The sequence below is a fragment of the Aethalodelphis obliquidens genome, unplaced genomic scaffold (genome assembly GCF_003676395.1).
Source record: "Aethalodelphis obliquidens isolate GAN/ISIS:26980383/991018 unplaced genomic scaffold, ASM367639v1 scaffold1, whole genome shotgun sequence".
Classification (NCBI taxonomy): Eukaryota; Metazoa; Chordata; class Mammalia; order Artiodactyla; family Delphinidae; genus Aethalodelphis; species Aethalodelphis obliquidens.
In genome coordinates this window covers 16,836,452-16,856,334 of record NW_020837945.1, presented here as the reverse complement: position 1 = coordinate 16,856,334, position 19,883 = coordinate 16,836,452, and the positions used below count along the sequence as shown (strand labels likewise).

The window sequence follows — 19,883 nt, the reverse complement described above, 5'->3', positions numbered from 1 at the left end:
GTGAAAGAAGTTAAAGGAAACTTAAATAAATGGAAAGATTGGAAGACTTAATATTGTTATGATTCCAATACTACCCATAGTGAATAAAACTGAGAGTCCAGAAATAACAATGGAATAAAGTTAATAGTACAGAAATAAACCCATATATTTCTGGACAATTGATTTTCCACAGGGTTCCAAGTATATTCAATGGAGAAAGAATAGTCTCTTCAACAAATCGTGCTGGGACAACCGGATTTCCACAGGCAAAAGAACAAAGTTGGGCCCTTGTTTCACACTGTATAAAAAATTAATTCAAAATTGATTAATGACTTAAATATAAGATAAAAACCATAACACTCTTAGAAGAAAACATAAAGGTAAGTTTTCCCAGTCTTGTATTTGGCATTGGATTGTTTGGTATGGTGCCAAAAGTAGCAGCAACAAAAGATATGACACACAAATTGGACGTCATCAAAATTAAGAATTTTGTACATCAAAGGACATTATCAAGAAAGTGAAAAAATAACTTACAGAATAAGGGAAGTATATGCAAATCATATATCTAATAGGGCTTTACTATTCAGATTATATAAAGAATACCTACAATGCAACAATAAAAAAAGAAAAGAACTAAAAATTTGGTGAAGGACTTGAATAAACATTTCTCCAAAGAAGATATACAATGGACAATAACCACATGACAAGATGTTTAACACTGTTAGTCATTAGGGAAATGCAAATCAAAGTCACAGTGAGATACCCCTTCATATCTACCAGGATGACTATAATTAGAAAAAAAAGGGAAAATAAAAAGTGTTGATGAGGGTGTGGAGAAATTTTAACCCTCTGATACTGATTATGGGAATGTAAAGTGGCGCAGCCTATGTAGAAGATAGTTTAGCAGCTTCTAAAGAATTAAACATAGAATGATCATATAACCCAGCAGTTCCTCTCCTAAGTATATACCCCAAATAGTTGAAAGCAAAGTTTCAAACTGATACCTGTATACCAATGTTGATTATCCACAATAGCTAAAAGGTAGAAACAAACCAAATGTCCACCAACAGATAAATGAATAAACAAAATGTGGTATATACATACATTATTCAGCCACAGAAAGGGTTGAAGTTCTGACACATACTACGACATTGATGAACCTTGAAAACATTATGCTAAGTGAAATGAGTCAGACACAAATGGGCAAATATTGTATAATTCCACTTATATGAAGTATGTAGGATAGGCAAATTCACAGAGATAGAAAATAAATTAGAAATTGCCAGAGGCTAGAGAAAGAAGAGAATGAAGATGATTGCTTAATGGGTTTCTGAGTTGAGAGTTTCTGTTTTGGTGATGAAGATTTTTAGAAATAGCGATGATGGTTGCACAACATTAAAAATGTAATCAAAACCACTAAATTGGACATAAAAATGGTTAAAATGACAAACTTTATTTTATGTATGTTCTACCACAGTAAACAAAGGTAAAAAGATAGAAAAGTAAAGCAGAACAGGTGAGGTTCTGGTCTTAATAAGTCAATATGCTATTCTAACTAATGTTGATTTTATCTTGTTTACTTTATTCTGGTTAATTTAAATTTGAAAACAGCAAAATCAGATTTACATTTTATAAAAATATTCTGGAAACAGAAAATCAGAGATTAGAAGAATAAATTAAAAATATTATTCAACTATATCTGTCTAAAAGAGACATGTTATATATTCAAAGACACAAGTACGTTGAAATTAAAAGGATGTAAGGTTATGCAAACAGTAACCAAAAGAGAGCTGGAGTGGCTATACTAATATAGACAAAATAGACTTTAAGATGAAAATTGTTACTAGAGGCAGACATTTTAGAGTGATAAGAGATTATATAACATATAATTATATAATTATATAATTATAAAACATATAATTATAGATGTATATGCACCTTACAATAGAGATTTAAAATATATGAAAAAAAATGGAAAGAATTGAAAAGGAAAATAGACAATTCAACAATAATTGGAGATTTCAATACCCCCTTTTTCAATCATGGTTAGAACAACTAGGCAAAAATTAACAAGATTCAACACTAAAAACCAGCTAGAACTATAAGACGTAAGAATAACCATATCCCAAAGCAGCAGAATACACATTCTTCTCATGTGCACCTGGGACATTCTCTCTCCTAAATTATAAAGTAGGTCATAAAATAAGACTCAATAAATAGAAAGGATTGAAGTCATGTTTTTCGACCAAGTGGAATGAAATTACGAACCAATTACAGAAGGAAATTTGGAAAATTCCTGCTATAGTCTGAGTGTTTGTGTCCCTGCAAATTTTGTATGTTCAAATTCTAAGCCCCAAAGGTGATGGTAGGTGGGGCCTTTGGGAGGTGCTTAAATTATAAGAGGAAACCTTCATGAATGAGGTTAGTTCCCTATAAAAGAAGATACAGAGAGATCCCTAGCCCTTCCACCATGTGAGAATACAATAAGAAATTGGAACAGAGGCCTTACTTGGCTATTCTGGCACACTGATCTCAGACTTCCAGCCTCCAAAACTGTGGGAAATAAATTTCTTTTGTTTATAAGTTACCCAGTCTGTGGTATTTTGTTATAGCAGTCCAAATTGAACTAAGACATTCCAAATATGTGGAAATTAAAAACATACTCCTAAATAATCAAAGGGTCAAAGCAGAAATTAAAGAAAAATTAGAAAATACTGTGAGATGAATGAAAATGGAATTAAAACATCCTAAAACTTAAGGGATATACCTAAAACAGTGTGTAGAGAAACATTTATAGTGGTAAATGCCTATACTAAGAAAGAAAAATAACTCAAATCAATAATGTAACAATTCTTGTTAAGAAGCTAATAAAAGAAGAAACCCTAACCAAAATGAACAGAAGGAAGCAAATAATGAAGATTAGAATGGAAATAAATAAAATAGAGAATGAAAAAAAAAAAAAGCCCCAATGAAATAAAAGATAGTTCTCTGAAAATATTAACAGAAGTGACAAAGCTTTAGCTAGACTGAGCAGGAAATGAAAGGAGACTCAAATTACTTAAATCAAGAATGAAAAGGGGAAATATCACTACTGAATTTACAGGCACTACACAGGTTTATCAGGGAATACTATGAGCAACTGTATGCCAGCAGATTACATGACCTCGATGAAATGGACTCCTAGAAAGACACAAACTAATGAACTGACTCAAGAAGGAATAGAGAATATAAATAAACTAATAACAAATAAAGAAAATGAATTAGTAATCAAGTCACTGCTGCAAAGAAAAACCCCAGCCCAAATGGCTTCATTAGTGAGTTCTATCAAATGTTTAGAAAGAAGTAGTATTAATCCTTCACAAATGATGGCAAAAATTAAAAATAAAAGTAGAGCAAACACTTCCCAACTGATTCTATGGGGCCACTGATACCCTAATTCCAATACCAGACAAAGATATCATAAAGAAAGAAACTACACACTAAAATACCTTAAGACTACAGACACAAAAATTCTCAAACAAACAAACAAACTAGCAAGCTAAATGGAGCGATATACAAAAAAGGATTGATTATCCATTATGACCAAGTAGGATTTATCCCAGGAATACAAACATGGTTTAACATTTAAAAAGTCAACATAATATAATATATCAAGAGAATAAAGGGCAAGAAACACATAAGCATCTCAATAGACACCGGGAAAGCATTTGACAGAATCCAACAGTCAAAAAACTAAAAACAATGTAAATACTCCACAAAATATAACTAGAAGAGACTTGCTAAATCTGATAAAGGACATCTACTAAAACCCAAAGCCAACATAATACTTAATGGTGAAAGACTGAACGCTTTACCTTTAAGTTCAGGACAAATCAAGGACATCCATTTTCACCACTTCTATGCAACACTGTAGTACAGGTTCTAGCCAAGTCAATTTGGCAAGAAAAATAAATAAATAAATTTTTTTATTGAAAGGAAGAAATAAAACTCTATTAGTGTATGACATGATATTAGACAGAAAATCTTAATGAAGACACACAAAAATGTCTCTTAGAACTAAAATATAAATTCAGTATGATTTCAAGACACAAGATGAATATGCCAAAATAATGTATTTCTGTACTCTTTCAATGAAAAATCCAAAAACGAAATAATGGAAACAATTTCATTTACAACATTAAAAAGAAAAAAGGAATTTAGGAATGAATTTAACAAAAGAAGAAGACTTGTGCATTGAAAAGTAAAAAATATTGTTGAAAGTAGTTAAAGATGACCTAAATAAAAGATGACATCCCATGTTCATGTATCAGAAGATTAATATTGTTAAAATGGCAAAACTCCCAAATTAATCTGTGAATGCAATGCATTCTCTGTCAAAATCCAAGCTTCTTTTTTCAGAAATTAACAATGTTATACTAAGATTAATAAGGAATGCAAGAGACCCACAATAGTCAAAATAATCTTGAAAAAGAACAAAGTTGGAAGCCCCTCAATTCCTGGTTTCAAAACTTACTACAGAGCTATATTAATCAAGAAATTGTAGAATTATCATAATGATAGACATATAGTTAACTGAAATATAATTGAGAATCCAGAAATAAACTCATTTATTTACATTCAACCATATTTTTTTTGGTAAGGTTATCAAAGAAAGGAAAAGAGGGACTTCCCTGGTGGTACAGTGGTTAAGAATCTGCCTGCCAATGCAGGGTTTGAGCCCTGGTGCAGGAAGATCCCACATGCTGTGGAGCAACTAAGCCTGTGCACCACACTACTGAGCCTGTGCTCTAGAGCCTGCGAGACACAACTACTGAGCCCACGCACCGCAACTACTGAAACCCGCGAGCCTAGAACCTGTGCTCCGCAGCAAGAGAAGCCACCGCAATGAGAAACCTTCACACTGCAACAAAGAGTAACCTCCTCTAGCCACAACTAGAGAAAGCCTGCGTGCAGCAACAAAGACCCAGAACAGCCAAAAAATTAAAAAAAAAAAAAAAAAAGAAAAGAAAGGAAAAGAAATCTTTTCAATAAATGGTGCTTGGAGAAGTGAATATCCACATTCACAATAATGAAGTTGGACAGCTACTTTACACCATAAGGTGTAGTTAGGTATAATGATACAATAGAAGTTACATTTTTACAAATTTATGCACAATTTTGATAGCAAATACAATAAATATATTGGCAGCAAGATTTTTAAAAATTATTCTAATTAAGAAAATGTAATAGTTCACTTAAAAGAATTTACAAGACCATAAAAGGATACAAAGTAAAAATCAAAACACCTTTTTACTTCTCTCCCACAGCCTGCCCAGGAGTCAACCACTAAAACCAGCTTCGTGTGTGTAGGTTTGCATATGTGTGCATTTATGGATCCTTCCAAAGAAATTCTGTAAATGTAAAAGAAATTTTGGGGGCTTCCCTGGTGGCGCAGTGGTAGAGAGTCCGCCTGCCGATGCAGGGGACACGGGTTCGTGCCCCGGTCTGGGAGTATCCCACATGCCACGGAGCAGCTAGGCCCGTGAGCCATGGTCGCTGAGCTTGCGTGTCCGGAGCCTGTGCTCCATACGGAAGAGGCCTCAACAGTGAGAGGCCCGTGTACTGCAAAAAAGAAAAAAAGAATTGTTATATTCAAATGTCTGCACTTAGCATGTAGTATTCTGGAACTTGCTTTCTACTCTCCACCGCCCATCAAATGAACACTGCACATTAACAAACCTTACATACTTATGAAATGTTATAATTTTATGCTATTTAATTATTTTATATCATATATAAATTATGATTCTCCTTGAATGTTTGCGACAAAATTATTCTAACAAGACTTCCTTTGATGTGTGTTTATGTTTCCAAATAAAGTAGTAATACTTTTAAATTTAAAAATGCATTATCATTAATGGTAATAGAAAAATTGTGGTAATAATGTCTTAATAGCCTTTTCTAAATCTACTTCTCTTTCAAGATAACATCCTGCTACCTGCTGCATTGAAAATGTCATTGGCATAACTTGAAATTCTGTATTTTGTGGTTCCTTTATTTTGAGATTTTTAAAAAATAATTTGATCATTGTCTCTTGAACAAATAAATTAGATTTTCCAAATCCTATAATTTCCACCTTACTTACTTTCACTGAAATGCTTAAACACTCTTAGTCTCTGGGAATTTTCATTTGCTAAATTATTTATTATTTTTTTGTTCTCCTGCTTTCTTTCCTTCTTCATTTTGCAATCTCCAAACTCTCTTAAACTCTTTTATTCCCTATAATTATTCCTTCCTTTCTCATTAAGACTTCTTGTTTTTTAATTTGGGTCAAAATTATGCCTAAAATGGATTTCATTAAATATCAAAAGCCTCAAAGAGTAAAACAAATAAAAAGAAGCAAACTGTTCACCATTTATAGTTCTGATGGAAGGGAAAACGTCAAAGGAAATGGAAAACATGAAACCAGCACACTTGCAGGCTGAAATTCGTGTAATGACTATGTCAGGTCTCTCGTTTCATTTACATGTGGAAATTATGTTTTAGTTCCACACAATACTGAGTAGAATCTGCAAACAAAGTACAGAGATGCCCAGTAACAAATATATGATTGTTATGTTTAATTTGCTTGTATATATTCTCTAGTGTTCTTTGTCCTCCAATAATCTTAAATTCAGGTCAAGATTTTGTAAGAACAGTTATGGGTTTTACAATGTACTAGCTGAGTTATTCCTAATGTCCTAACAGTGACTTAAATGAAACGTATTTGGATAACCAACATAAAGTATTTACAATGTGTGAAAAGACTAGTTACCTAGGTTAACTTGGCTTTATTAAAATGATGGCATTTAAGTCAATGTACACAATGCATTAAAGTTGCTGAATATATATATTCATGACATTGGATGATTTTTTTGGAAAGAAATCTGAACATTTATTAAGCTTTTACTGTATGGTTAAAAATTATACCCTCTTCGATCACTGCACACTCTTTTTCCTGTTATTAAATAAGAAAGAAACTTACAGTGGAGACTTGCCTTTTAAATGATTGTTTTTTGTTTTTGTTTTTTTTTCCTTCGGTACGCAGGCCTCTCACTGTTGTGGCCTCTCCCGTTGCGGAGCACAAGCTCCGGACGCGCAGGCTCAGCGGCCATGGCTCACGGGCCCAGCTGTTCTGCGGCATGTGGGATCCTCTCGGACTGGGGCACGAACCCATGTCCGCTGCATCGGCAGGCGGACTCTCAACCACTGCGCCACCAGGGAAGCCCCTAAATGATTGCTTTTAAGAATAGTTGAATTACTTCTTGGCCTTTTGGCTAAGATCATGTGTGAAAAATAGTTGTGTTTTGTTTTTACACTTAACTGCTAGTTTTAAAGTTATTCATTCCTTGAATTAAAAAGAACAAAAAACTGAATGAAATTATAAAATTTTCAGCCAATATTTTCAAACTTTTGGTAGTATGAATTACAAAACGTATATCACAAATGTGCCTATTATGATTGATCACTGGATGTTACACAGCATCTTTCTATAGGTAATAAGGAGTTTATTGACACAAAGGGAAAGGTTTTTAAAGAGATATTTTAAAGTAAAATCAAGTAACAAAACATGAAACTGGCAAAGAAAATAGATTTATTAGGACCAAAAAGTCCTTAAAGCCTGTCAGAGATATTAAGTTGCCTTTAAACCTGTTTAAAGAGCCCACTGTGATTCTTCAGCTACCCACTTCCAAATCAATCAGGGGAGAAGAACTCACCAATACCATTTGAATAAATACTGCTCTGCCTTGACCACCACATAGACACATTTTATGTATAAATATTGGCGTTACTTTAAATTGCAAATAATTGGAAAATAATTAAATAGCCAATGATTTAAAAGTAACATTTGAATTAAGATCTATTCAAATATTGCAATATTTTCTAGCTATTGAATATGTGTTGAAAAATATTTAATCTCCCTGAAAGTATTTTAAATGGTGTTATATCAATAAGTAAAGGAAACACACAAAATATAAATTCTGAATGAGTCTAGAAAGCCAATAAAAATGAAAATATTTGCATTGGTTAACTCTCCTCAAAAGTATTGGTGATTTTATTTTTTACTTTTTTAAAATAAAAGCAGCCTGTATTAATGTTTATTGTTTTCCTATAAAATTTAATGTATTAATAAAAATGTCTCATTCATTGATAAAACACACTAGCTAGATATATTGATGAGCCTAAAGAAAACAAGTACTTCTTTGCAGAGTTTTTTCCTAGGGAAAATATCTCTAAATAGGGAACATTGAGCAATAGATATGTAAAATCTAAGGCTTGATCTGGACTTGAACGTTTTGTCATGTACTTCACCATTTCCCCAGTCATTCACCTAATATTGTTATAAAGGAGATAGAATGATCAAAAGAGAAGAATGATCATACCTTCCTTTCCTCCTTAGCACCCAACATTGATTTTTAGAAATAAAATAGATATTTCTCCCTTCACCCCTATTTATTTATGCATTCAATTATTTATAGTTATATAATATGGACTCATAGATATTGATTTTAAACACTGGGTGATTTTCAGTATTAGTTTGTTGCTCAAATTGTTTCAGTTTGGGCCACTGGGAGTTCTTTCAGTAGGCTCCATCTTACCTGCATGTCTCTGACCTATCTTCATCCTTGTCTTGATGTTTTCACTTGTTTGTTTCGTTTTCTAGCACTATCCTTATTTCAGGTACCACAAGATGTTCCCAGCTTATTATCTATATCTGCTACTTCACTTCTAGAGTCAGTCATTTCTCCAGAGTCCTAGTTCCTTTTATTGGAGAATGCAGTTAGGAACCGTGTTCTAGGTGCTAAGTTTACACATTGCTATTGGAGTGTTGATGTTTCTAGACCATCTCAGCTGACAGAGCAAGAAGATATAAGTGTGTTTACTAGTCCATGTATATGTGCATGTCTGTATTTTTATATGTATCCATCAGCATCTATATTAAGCAAAACACGAGTTCATACTGATGTATCCAATTGTAATCAATTACCACATGGAGCATATCACCTTAGTTATCTGTAACCTCCCACTCCAAAACTAAAAAATCTGCCTCCCTCTCTCTGCCAACCATTTACATACTTGTTCAATTCCATTATATTTCTATAATGGTATGAGAATTTTTAACACATACCCATGTGAAAATAACTTCTTCAACTAGAGTATAGTGTTTATGTACCGTTTTGTTTTAGTATTAAAGACTCCATTCCACTTATTTCCAAAGTTATTTAGATCACCACTTCCTCCCACCAACCCCTTTCAGAGATTGTTTTGTACTTCTGTAATGCAGTTAGAATGTTTTTTATTTTTTGGTTACAGACTGCATTTGCTGTATTTCTTCTTGTGATCTCCTTACCTCCTATATAATCTTTCTAATTGTGTACATTAAGATTTATTTTTTGTTCTGTAAAGTTCTATGGGCCTTGAAAAACTCATAGTGCATGTGTCCAACATTTCAATATCATACAGAATTACTTCATCACCCTAAAGAGTCCCCTGTGCTTCATCTACTTAAAACCACCTTCCCTCTCACCCACCCCTACTGAACCCCTGGCAAACACTAGACTTGTTTACTATCTCTAAAGTGTTTATCTTTTCTAGAATGATATATAAGTATAACCATACAGTATGTAACATTTTCAGACTGGATTATTTCACTAAGTAATACACATTTAAAATTCATCCACATCTTTGCATGGCTTGATAGCTCATTCCTTTTTATCACTGAATAGTGTTTCTTCGTATGATGTGCTACAGTTTGTTTATACTAGTTTGCTTGTTAAAGTACATCTTGATTGCTACAATTTTTGATGGTAATGAATAAAGCCGCCATAAACATATCTTTGTTAAGAAGCAGCCAAACTGTCTTCCAAAGTGCCACTTACATTTCCATCAGAAAGGAATGAGAATTTTAGTTTCTCAGCATCCCTTAGACCCAGGGTTTTTTCTTTCTTTCTTTCTTTTTTTTTTTTTTGGAAGGTCGGGGTACCCAAGGGCCTCTGCAACCAAATATCGTCACATTGGGGATTAATTTCCAATATATGAATTTTGTGGGAACAAAAATATTCAGACTGTAACAGTATATTTAGACCATTTACATTTAAAGTAACTATTGATATATTTGGATTAATATCCACCATGTGTAACGGGTTTTATTTCCTGTATTTGCCATATATTTCATTTCTGCTCTTTTTCTGCCTTTTCTGTTTATAATAATGTTATAAACATCTTAGGTTGGCATGAGCCATGGTGTCAACATGCTTAGCCCCCTCTGTAACTGCTTCCCTTTAGTTCAGTGGACAGAGTTCCCAAGGCAAAAAATACCTTGTGACTTGGCTTGGGGCTGGGTTCCCCACTCTTGTTCTTCCCCCATCGTGAGAGCCAGGCCAAGCCTGTAGGGGTCCCAGGTCCTGCAGGATGGGATCTGTAGTCAAAGGATAGGTGAGGAGCTCTGGGCGTGTCCTGCCCCTACTTCCTCCATCTCATCTCTTACTCAACTTGCCTCTGTAGTTCCAGAAAACTCTTAGCATCTGGCAAAGGGATACCCAGTTCTTTCCCTATTGGCTTTGCTGTTCCCGTGCCTCCTTTTTGTGCTTTTCTGTCACCAGTTTAGCCACTGTTTAAGTTGTATATATTGTTTTGAGGCGCCTAAGATTCTTATCTTAATTCTGTTTTTTCTGTTCACGATTAAGCATTATATATTATTCCATTTTATCACCTCACTTAGCATTTATATTCTTTTAAAATTTATTTTAATGGTTGCTATAAGATTTATGCTATACATTTTAAACTAATTTAAGTCTACCTTCAAACGGCACTACATATACCACTTCACTTGTGATGTCAGGGGGTTATGGGAGTATTCTTAATCTCTCCATCCTACCAGTGTCACATTACTACATTCATTTCACTTACCATAAAGCTACAAATACCAAAGCTATTATTATTATTGCTTCAAACAATTATCCTTCATATAAGTTAAGAATAAGAAACATAAATGTTTTAAATTTACCCTCATTTATTCCTTCTCTAACACCTTTCCTTTTCGTTACATAAATCTGTTTTCTGATGCACCTCATTTTCCTTCCGCCTGAAAAATGTCTTTTAATATATATTTGTGGGTCAGATCTGCTGATGACGGATTCCCTGCATTTTTGTTTCTCTGATAAAGTCTTGATTTCTCCTTTACTATTTTTGATGGATAATTTCACTGAATATAGAATTCTAAGATGGTGCTTTTTTTTCCTGTCAATACTCTAAATGTTTCTCTTCTTTCTGCATCCTTCCATATTTTCTGATAATGTGTGCACTGTAATCTTATCCTTCTTTCTTGCTAAATAAGATTATTATTGTCTCCTCTGCCTTCTTTGAGGATTTTCTCTCATATTTTGGTTTTCTGCAGTTTGAATATGTTGTGCCTAGGGTTTTGTGAGGGATTTGTTTTGTTCAGAGTTTATCATTCTTAGTATTCTAAGTTAATTTGATATCCTGTTGGTGTCTGGCATTAATTTTGGAAAGTCTTCAGTCACTATTACTTCAAATATTTCTTCAGCTCTGTCTTCTCTTTCTTCTCCTTTTGGTATTCCAATTATGCATTTGTTATATTTTTTGGTATTGTTCTACAGGTCTTTCATGTTCTGCTCTGGGTTTTTGTTATTCTTTTCTCTCTTTTTAAAATAATTCTGTTTTCTCTTTGTTTTTCAATTTGGGAAGTTCCTATTGACCTATCTCTTCCCCCCCTCTGGATAAAGCTCTAGCTTATTTCTGGAGTATACTTTTTTCTTGAAAACGCTCTAGATCTATGTCGCAGTAATTACTCTTCCCTTATCTTTGCCAGAACCATGGGACTCTTCCCAGCTCTTCATAGTGAGAATTTAATAGAGCCCTTGGAGGTAAAGCCATGAAAGCAGGGAGAGGCTCCTCTAAGAGTGAAGTCCACTGAGAGTTTCTCACTATCATCAGTAGCACACTCAGTGTCCATCATTTTGTCAAAATTACTATTTAAATGTTCCCACCTGTTCATAGGTCTATCAACTTATTTTCCAGATAACCATATATTGGCTGTGTCTCTCTGGATTTTAGGGTGGTGGTTTGCCCTGCAAACTCAGTTCTCTGATGGGTCTAACATAAATTGTTAAATTTTAGTTTTCCAGCTCTTTTCTTCTTGTGGAGATGGAAATTATGTCTTTTAATCTTTACATATCAGAGCTGAAAACAGAGTCTTCTGCAAATTTAGTTTTGATAATCTATTAATCTTACTATATTCACCATGTCCATTTTGAAAATTCTATTTAACTTCTCAAGTTGCTAATCAGCTAAAGAAATATTAACCATGAAATGGATATGAAATTAATTACCCTCCAATGTCCCTGAGATGCCCATCTGCTTAATATTTTTCCCTTTAACTCAGAATAATGAGGAAGAGAAATCAATTTCTATTTCTGTAGGAGTTGTCATTAGTTGTCTTGAGTTGGACAATTGCTATGTATTGACTCACCAACTTCCAGCTTCACTTCAATATTAAACACCAGTATGATATATGTCTTCTCTATACCCAACCTTAAATATCAGTACTTTCATTTTTTCCAGTATATTTCTGAATGAAAAGATTCACTTCAACTTTTATTCCTTAGTTGGTAACACTGACCCATAACAGATAAGTTATCTCCTAGCACATTTCTTGATCACAATTTCAAATCTAACAGGGCAGAACTCTTTATTATTCCTCTCTAAGCTCTCTTTTTTCCTTCTTCTAAGCATTTTAGCAAGATCACATTTCCATGTGATTGCAACAGCCCCTTATATATATGCATTCCCAACAAAATCTGTGTATCAGGAACTTGTGTTATCTTCTTTATTAGACCCTCAACTATGTCATTTGATGTTGATTGCACTTGGTTCACTCACTTTAATATTACTGTTATTTGGTAGTTTGTATGCCATTGGAATGCAGCCTAAAGAGAGGATACTTTTCTCTTCTTGCAAATGTACTGCATTAAAAACTATAAACCAGATTCACAGCTTGCTATTTTATTTTTGGAGTGAGGCCGAAATAACAGCACCTTTTTTTCCTGCTTAAAATTAGAACCATTGGAGAAATTAGACTCATGTGAAAAGATGCTCAACATCACTAATCATCAGGGAAATGCAAATCGAAACCACAATGAGATACTAACTCACACCTGTCAGAATGGCTATCATCAAAAAGACAACAAATAACAAGCATGATTTACATTCTTAACATGCTGTAGGTATAAACAATATTATTCATAGAATGGAAGCACTGATTCAAAACCAAACCTACATAACACAAAGAGTAAGCTTCTCTGGAGCCCACCTCCTAAGTATTCTGGGAATCCTCTATGTGCTATTTAACATGTACTCATAAACAAGTTTATTGTGACTGAAGGTTTCTGCTTTGCTTCCGGTCATCGCAGGTTTTTTTTAAACCCAGAATCTATTGTTTCTCTGCTGGCCTGTATTGTTGTTCCATATGACATTAGTGTCTAGTTGAGGATTGGTTGATGCTCCATTTCCTTCCAGATATTACAGATTTTACTAAAGACTACCACTGGGTATCACCATCAATATGTGTCAATGTCTCACAGCAGCAGCGTGAGTCAGGATAGAGTCAGGCCAGGCTATGCTATGCTGCAACAACAAACATCTTCAAAATTCCAGTGGCTTAATACAATGGGATCTCTTTCTCACACCACAGTCTGGTACAGGACTTAGGATTCTAGTTCCCCTCCAACTCGTGATGCTGCCTGCCTTCAAAATATGACCTCAGTGGTATCCATGATAGGAGAAGAGAGCATGGGTGGTCATTCCTTGGGTTTAATGACAAAACCTGAACTTACATAAGTCCGGTGGTGTGCTGCAGACAGTTCACCATGGTTTGAAAGATTAAATTTGTGCATTTCTTCCCAACTCCAAGTTTATTGATGCCACATTTTTAGCCCACTATCAGCCATGGTGTATTTATACCAGGAAAATCAGCAAATACTATAAACAAGGTGGGTTTTTTTCTTTCTATTTTTCCTTTTTTCTTTTTCCAGGAAGCTGGTTTACCAGCATGACACTGCAAAACATCATTTCCACTCTCCTCCTATTGGCCAGAACACAATCACTTGGCCTCACTTTAATTGCAAAGAGATTGAGAAATGTAATGATTTTATGTGTCCAGGATGAAGAAATAACATTGGTGAATACCTGGCCAATTTTGCCCTAGTACCTAAACTGTTAGATCATTGGTGTTGAAATGAGGGAGGAATGCATTACTATTGGTATGTTTCACTTCCTTAAGATGTATTGTTGCCCACGAATTCTACTCATGCCACAATGTCTTACGGAGTTTTATTTAATAAAACAACTCTTTAATTTTCTTCCTATACCCCCAATTCATTAAGAGTTCAATGAAAAAAACATAAACTATTTTCAGTATTTTAAGCAGGAAAAAAAATCCAATAAGAGTAATTAGGCACTTACAAATTAATTGAAAGGGCTACAAAAGCAGAATTCAAGGGATTGTCGATGGAAGATAGATCCATGGTCGTGTGACCATAGCTGATCCAGAGGGAAAGAAGCTATAGTGGCTATCACTGCCATTATAACCTTTACCAAACATTGTAATGTAGCGCCAACCACAGAAACTTTGCATATGTCTCTAAACACCAGCCATAGTGGGAAATAGCTTCTACTTGACTTCAGTGTTAAAATATAAGTGGATATATTAGCAGACCTAATTTGCATCAAACAATGTAGCTATCAGAGGATATGGGCAATGTAGTTTTAAGTTTTCTACCTTCTTAGATACACTAAAAAATGTAAAAGAAAGTGAGAATGGAGGTAAGTACCATTACACCTTATTCCACATAAGTCTTCTCTCATTCAGTTTTAGGCATCAGTCAGTAACGATATTTTCCCTTCCTTCAAGCATATCAACATAAGAAATAGATTCTTAAGGGTCACCTACTTAGTTCAGCTATTTTAGTAGGCTTTAGGCTCACCTGAATGACTGCAGTATTAATTGCATTATTTATTCATCAATGATAAATTCTATTTTTTTCTGTTTGTTTTGTTTTTCTTCCAGTTTTATTGAGATATAATTGACATATAGCACTGCATAAGTTTAAAGTTTACAGCATAATGACTTGACTTACATGCATCGTGAAATGATTTTCACAGTAAGCTTAGTGAACATCCATTATCTCATATATAGATACAAAATTAAAGAAATAGAAAACTTTTTGTGTGTGATGAGAACTCTTCTCTTAGGATTTATTCTCTTAACAACTTTCATATATAACACGGAGCAGTGTTAATTATATTTATCTTGTTGTAAATAACATTCCCTAGTACTTATTCGTCTTATAACTGGAAGTTTGTACCTTTCAACAGCTTTCATGGAATTCTCCCTTCCCCCAACTCCCTCTTCTGGTAAACACAAATCTGATCTCTTTTTCTATGAGTTTGTTTGTTTTTGAAGTGTAATTGACCTACAACACTATGTTAGCTCCTGTTACACAACGTAGTGTTTTGCTATTTCTATATATTTCAAACTGATTACTATGATAAGTCTAGTTACAATACGTCACCATACAAATATATTATGTAGTTATGGACTATATTCCCCACACTCTATATTTCACACCTGTGACTTATTTATTTTGCAACTGTAAGTTTGTACCTCTTAATCTCCTTCATCTTTTTCTTTTCTCCCCCCCATTCTCTTTGACAACCACCTATTTGTTCTCTGAATCTATAACTCTGTTTCTGTTTTGTTAGTTTGCTCATTTAGATTCCACATATAAGTGAAATCAAAAGGTATTTATCTTTCTCCATCTGACTTATTTCATTTATCATAATACTGTCTAGGTCAATCCATGTTGTCACAAATGGCAAGATTTAATTATTTTTATGGCTGAGTAATATTCTACTTTACATATATTTGCATATATTATAAATATGTGTGTATATACATATATATTTTTATATATTCTTTATCCACTCATCTATCGATAAGTACTAAGGTTGTTTCCATATCTTGGCTATTGTAAATAACACTGCAATGAACACTGGAGTACATAGGTCTTTTCAAATTAGTGCTTCCCCCCCCACCTTCAGGAGTGGAATTGCTGGATCATATGCTGGATCAATTTTTTGAGCAATATTCATACTGTTTCCTATAGTGGCTGCACCAATTTACATTCCCATGAACTGTGTACAAGAGTTCCCTTTCTCCACAACCTTGCCAACATTTGTCATTTGTTGTCTTTTTGATGATAGTTATTCTGACAGGTGTGAGGTGTTATCTCATTGCAGTTTTGATTTGTGTTTCTCTTATGATTAGTGATGCTGAAAATCTTTCATTTGCCTGGTGGCCATCTGTATATCTTCTTTGGAAAATGTCTATTCATATCCTCTGACCATTTTTTAATCAGGTTGTTCACTTTTTGATGTTGAGTTGTATGAGTTTTGGGTATATTTTTGATATTAACCCCTTAACAGATATATCATTTGCAAATATATTTTCTCATTCAGTAGGTGGTCTTTTTTGTTTCATTGATAGTTTTCTTTGCTGTGCAAAAGCTTTTTAGTTTTATGTAATCTCATTTATTTATTTTTGCATTTGCTTCCCTTGCCTGAGGAAACACACCCAAAATATTACTAATCAAAGTAATCGATGTCAGAGAGCATACTACCTATGTTTTCTTCCAGAAGTTTCATGGTTTCAGGTCTTATATTTAAGTCTTTAATCCATTTTGAATTTTTTTGCATGGTATTTCAATTTTATACACATTTGTAATTTATAAATGCATTTATATTTATAGTGTACCTTGCTCCAATATATAATTGTCAGTGGCATTCCAAAATACATGTAATGAAAATGAAATTAAAAAAAAAAAGATGCTTAGGAAAATATAGATAGAAAAGGACATGGCATCAAGGAGGAAAGTTTGTTTTTAGATATATGACTCATAGATTCTTAAATTGTTGTTAATGTTGAGCTGCAAACTTCACTCTGAGTTTCATGGTAACCAACACAAAAATGTAAAAATGGAAAAATTATCATCTGTACAAGGTACATTAACCATGAAGATTCATCCAGATCTACTACATGATTTTCAGAGCCCAGTGCAAAATAAAAATGCAGATGCAAAAGTTATGTAGTATTTCAAGACAGAAACAGAAAAACATTAAAACCAAGAGCAGATCTTCTAAGCATGGGACACAGTACTAGTATACAGATCACATGTCTGTGAATCCAAGCTAGCTCTGGGCTCATCTTTTCCTCCACAGAAACAAAGCTTTTCCTAATACTTACAGCTAAGAAAAAACCTCTCACAGCAGTTTCCATCCATAGACATTAACTAATATAGTGACTAATAATAGTAAAAATAGCTAATTTTTCTCAATGATTTACCATATGCCAGAAACAGACAGTTCTAGAGAGCATTCCCCTTTCCTCAGTGAAGATCAAAGTAAGCCCAGGCCAATACATTAGAGCAGAGAGCACAGATATCAGTTAGAGAACAAAATTATATGGTACATGTAGCCCTCTGACTGTCTAGTTTCAAAAGCAGGAATCAAAACCTCAGCTACAAGAATGGGAATACAGCCATTGGAATGGGAATACAGATTTCAGATGAACATTGCCTTAGATACAATTTCTATGGGTCAGAAACTACAGCCCATGGACCAAAATCTGGCACTTTGCTTGTGTTCATATGGCCTGTAAGCTATGAATAGTCTTTATATTTTTAAGTGATCACATTTTAAGTGGTATTGTAAATATTTATATAACATCCTCCATTTGCCTCTTGGCTTGCAAAGCCTAAATATATACACTATCTCACACTATATGGAAAAGTTTGCTAACCTCCTCATTTGTTCTATTGAATTATAATTAATCATGTTTTCATGTTTTTACTCTATGTGTATATTGCCATTTTTGCATTTATTCATTTTATGGTATTAACGTTTAATACTTTCTACAAGTCCAGTCTATGCAAACTTTTATTATTATTACTACTATTATTATCTGAACTGTCAAAATATGCTGTGTGTCTAGATCATTGACAGATATTTTTATTCTATTTTGTCTTATTAGTTTTTAAGTCTATATATTAAATATCCTTCTGTCTTTCCAGCACCTAAGACTGTATCTTTCAGATGTAGGCAAAGCTCTGGAATTCAAATGAGGAGATGGTGGTTCACGTACTGACTCCAAACTTAACACATCAGGTCTTTGGGTAAATCATTTACAGTCACTTGATTCTCCACTTTCTTATCAGTAAATATGGAATTGTAGTATAATAGAAAGAAACCCTGAGCTTTGACTTATGAGCTGTGTATCTTAAGAGTTGCTTTGTCTCTCTGGGTCTCATAATACTTTCCTTCAGGTTTATCATGGAAGCCTGTTACATGCTATTACACTCTGTCAAGGCAAGAAAATAGAGCTTATTTAATAAGCTCTCAATTGCTACTATTAAGATCAAAAACAGTAAGAGATGTGAAAGAAGTTTTTAACTTTAAAATAGAAACCATACATATTTCTAATATTAAATAATGCCTCAAAGACCTTCAAAGATGGTAGATGACATCTCTCCAAAAACACAGTCTTCCATTTATTTACTGCTTATAGGAGTCACAGAACCACTATAGTTTGCATGCTTTTGCTAAGAATCAAAGTGTTAGGTTTTGTTCTGTTTTGTTTTTCCTATTGACATTCTACTGTATAAAATCATACACAGCTGAAAAGAGTGTACAGGAATCAGATGCAAACTTTATTGGTAGCCTCGAAAGTTTACATCACAGACTCATTACTTGCCTTTAGGCTTAATAAACTGAAATAATAAAAATTCAACCTATCTGGGTGGTATGCTGGCTGAACTTCATTTGCCAATATTATATTTAGTGAACAAGCAGTTAAACTTAGTTGCAGAAATGTACTCTTAGTTTCAAAAGGATACTGAGAACTTTTTTTTTACTCACTAGTTTCATTTGTGCTGAGGGCAACTTTTTCTCCTGGATACACATCACATGCTTGGGACAATTACCAGGATAAAAATAAGAAAATAAAAAATGTACATATTTTTCTACAGCTGCTCTTTTCAAATGCAGTGATTAGATATGACTGTTAACATAGTTCATAAGATGTGTGCACTTCAAAATTCTGTGCATTGGTGAAAAATTATATACATGACTCATTTAAAGGTGCTAATAATTTTTTTACATTAATTTCATTTATGAAATACATTGTACTTCACTGTGAATAATAATTATAACAATTATAAAAACATAATTAAGGAGAATATACTCATCAACACTAATCATTTATTTACAAATATTAATTAAATAATCAAACCAAGAATTCACTTGACAAAGATTATTCAGCACTTGTTAGGTGGTGAACAGAAAGTTCTGCCTGGGAAGTACAGCAAAGAACACCACAAAATCCAACACTTCCTGGAGCTTACACTTCATGTTAAGTGTGGTATGAAAGTGAGAAATTCGTGGGAGGCAACCTGGCCCTGCACACTTGTTTTGAAGTCGAAAGCCCCAAGCCCTACAGAGGTGAAAGGATTGGATCAATTCAAGAGCCATTTAGGAGCCACGTCAGGACTAGTACCCAGGTCTACCTGATCTCCAGTGTGTGCTGATCTAGTAAGCCAAGTACATGTAAACTGGAGCACATCATTATATCTGCTTTAACTAGATTTTGCATTTTCATGTAGCTGTTTTACAAGCAAAATGCTTTTGGACATATGCTTCAGTGTAATACCTTGCAGTGCTTTAGTTAATGAAGATCCTCTAAAAACGTAAGCCAGGTAATATCACTCTAGTGAAAACCTTCAATGACTCACTTTTTCTCAAGGCAAAAGCTA

General features: G+C 33.8%; 1 long non-coding RNA gene across 1 annotated transcript in view; it reads right to left on the bottom strand.

Moving 5' to 3' along the window:
* Positions 1–19,650, bottom strand: part of LOC113614837 (uncharacterized) — a 28,827-nt gene extending 9,177 nt beyond the window's left edge. Inside the window, exons 1-2 of the long non-coding RNA XR_003430870.1 lie at positions 19,638–19,650; positions 17,242–17,252 (exon numbers count right to left, since the gene is read on the bottom strand). This is a non-coding gene — a long non-coding RNA (uncharacterized LOC113614837). The remainder of the gene's footprint in view (positions 1–17,241; positions 17,253–19,637) is intronic.
* Positions 19,651–19,883: the final 233 nt, after the last annotated feature.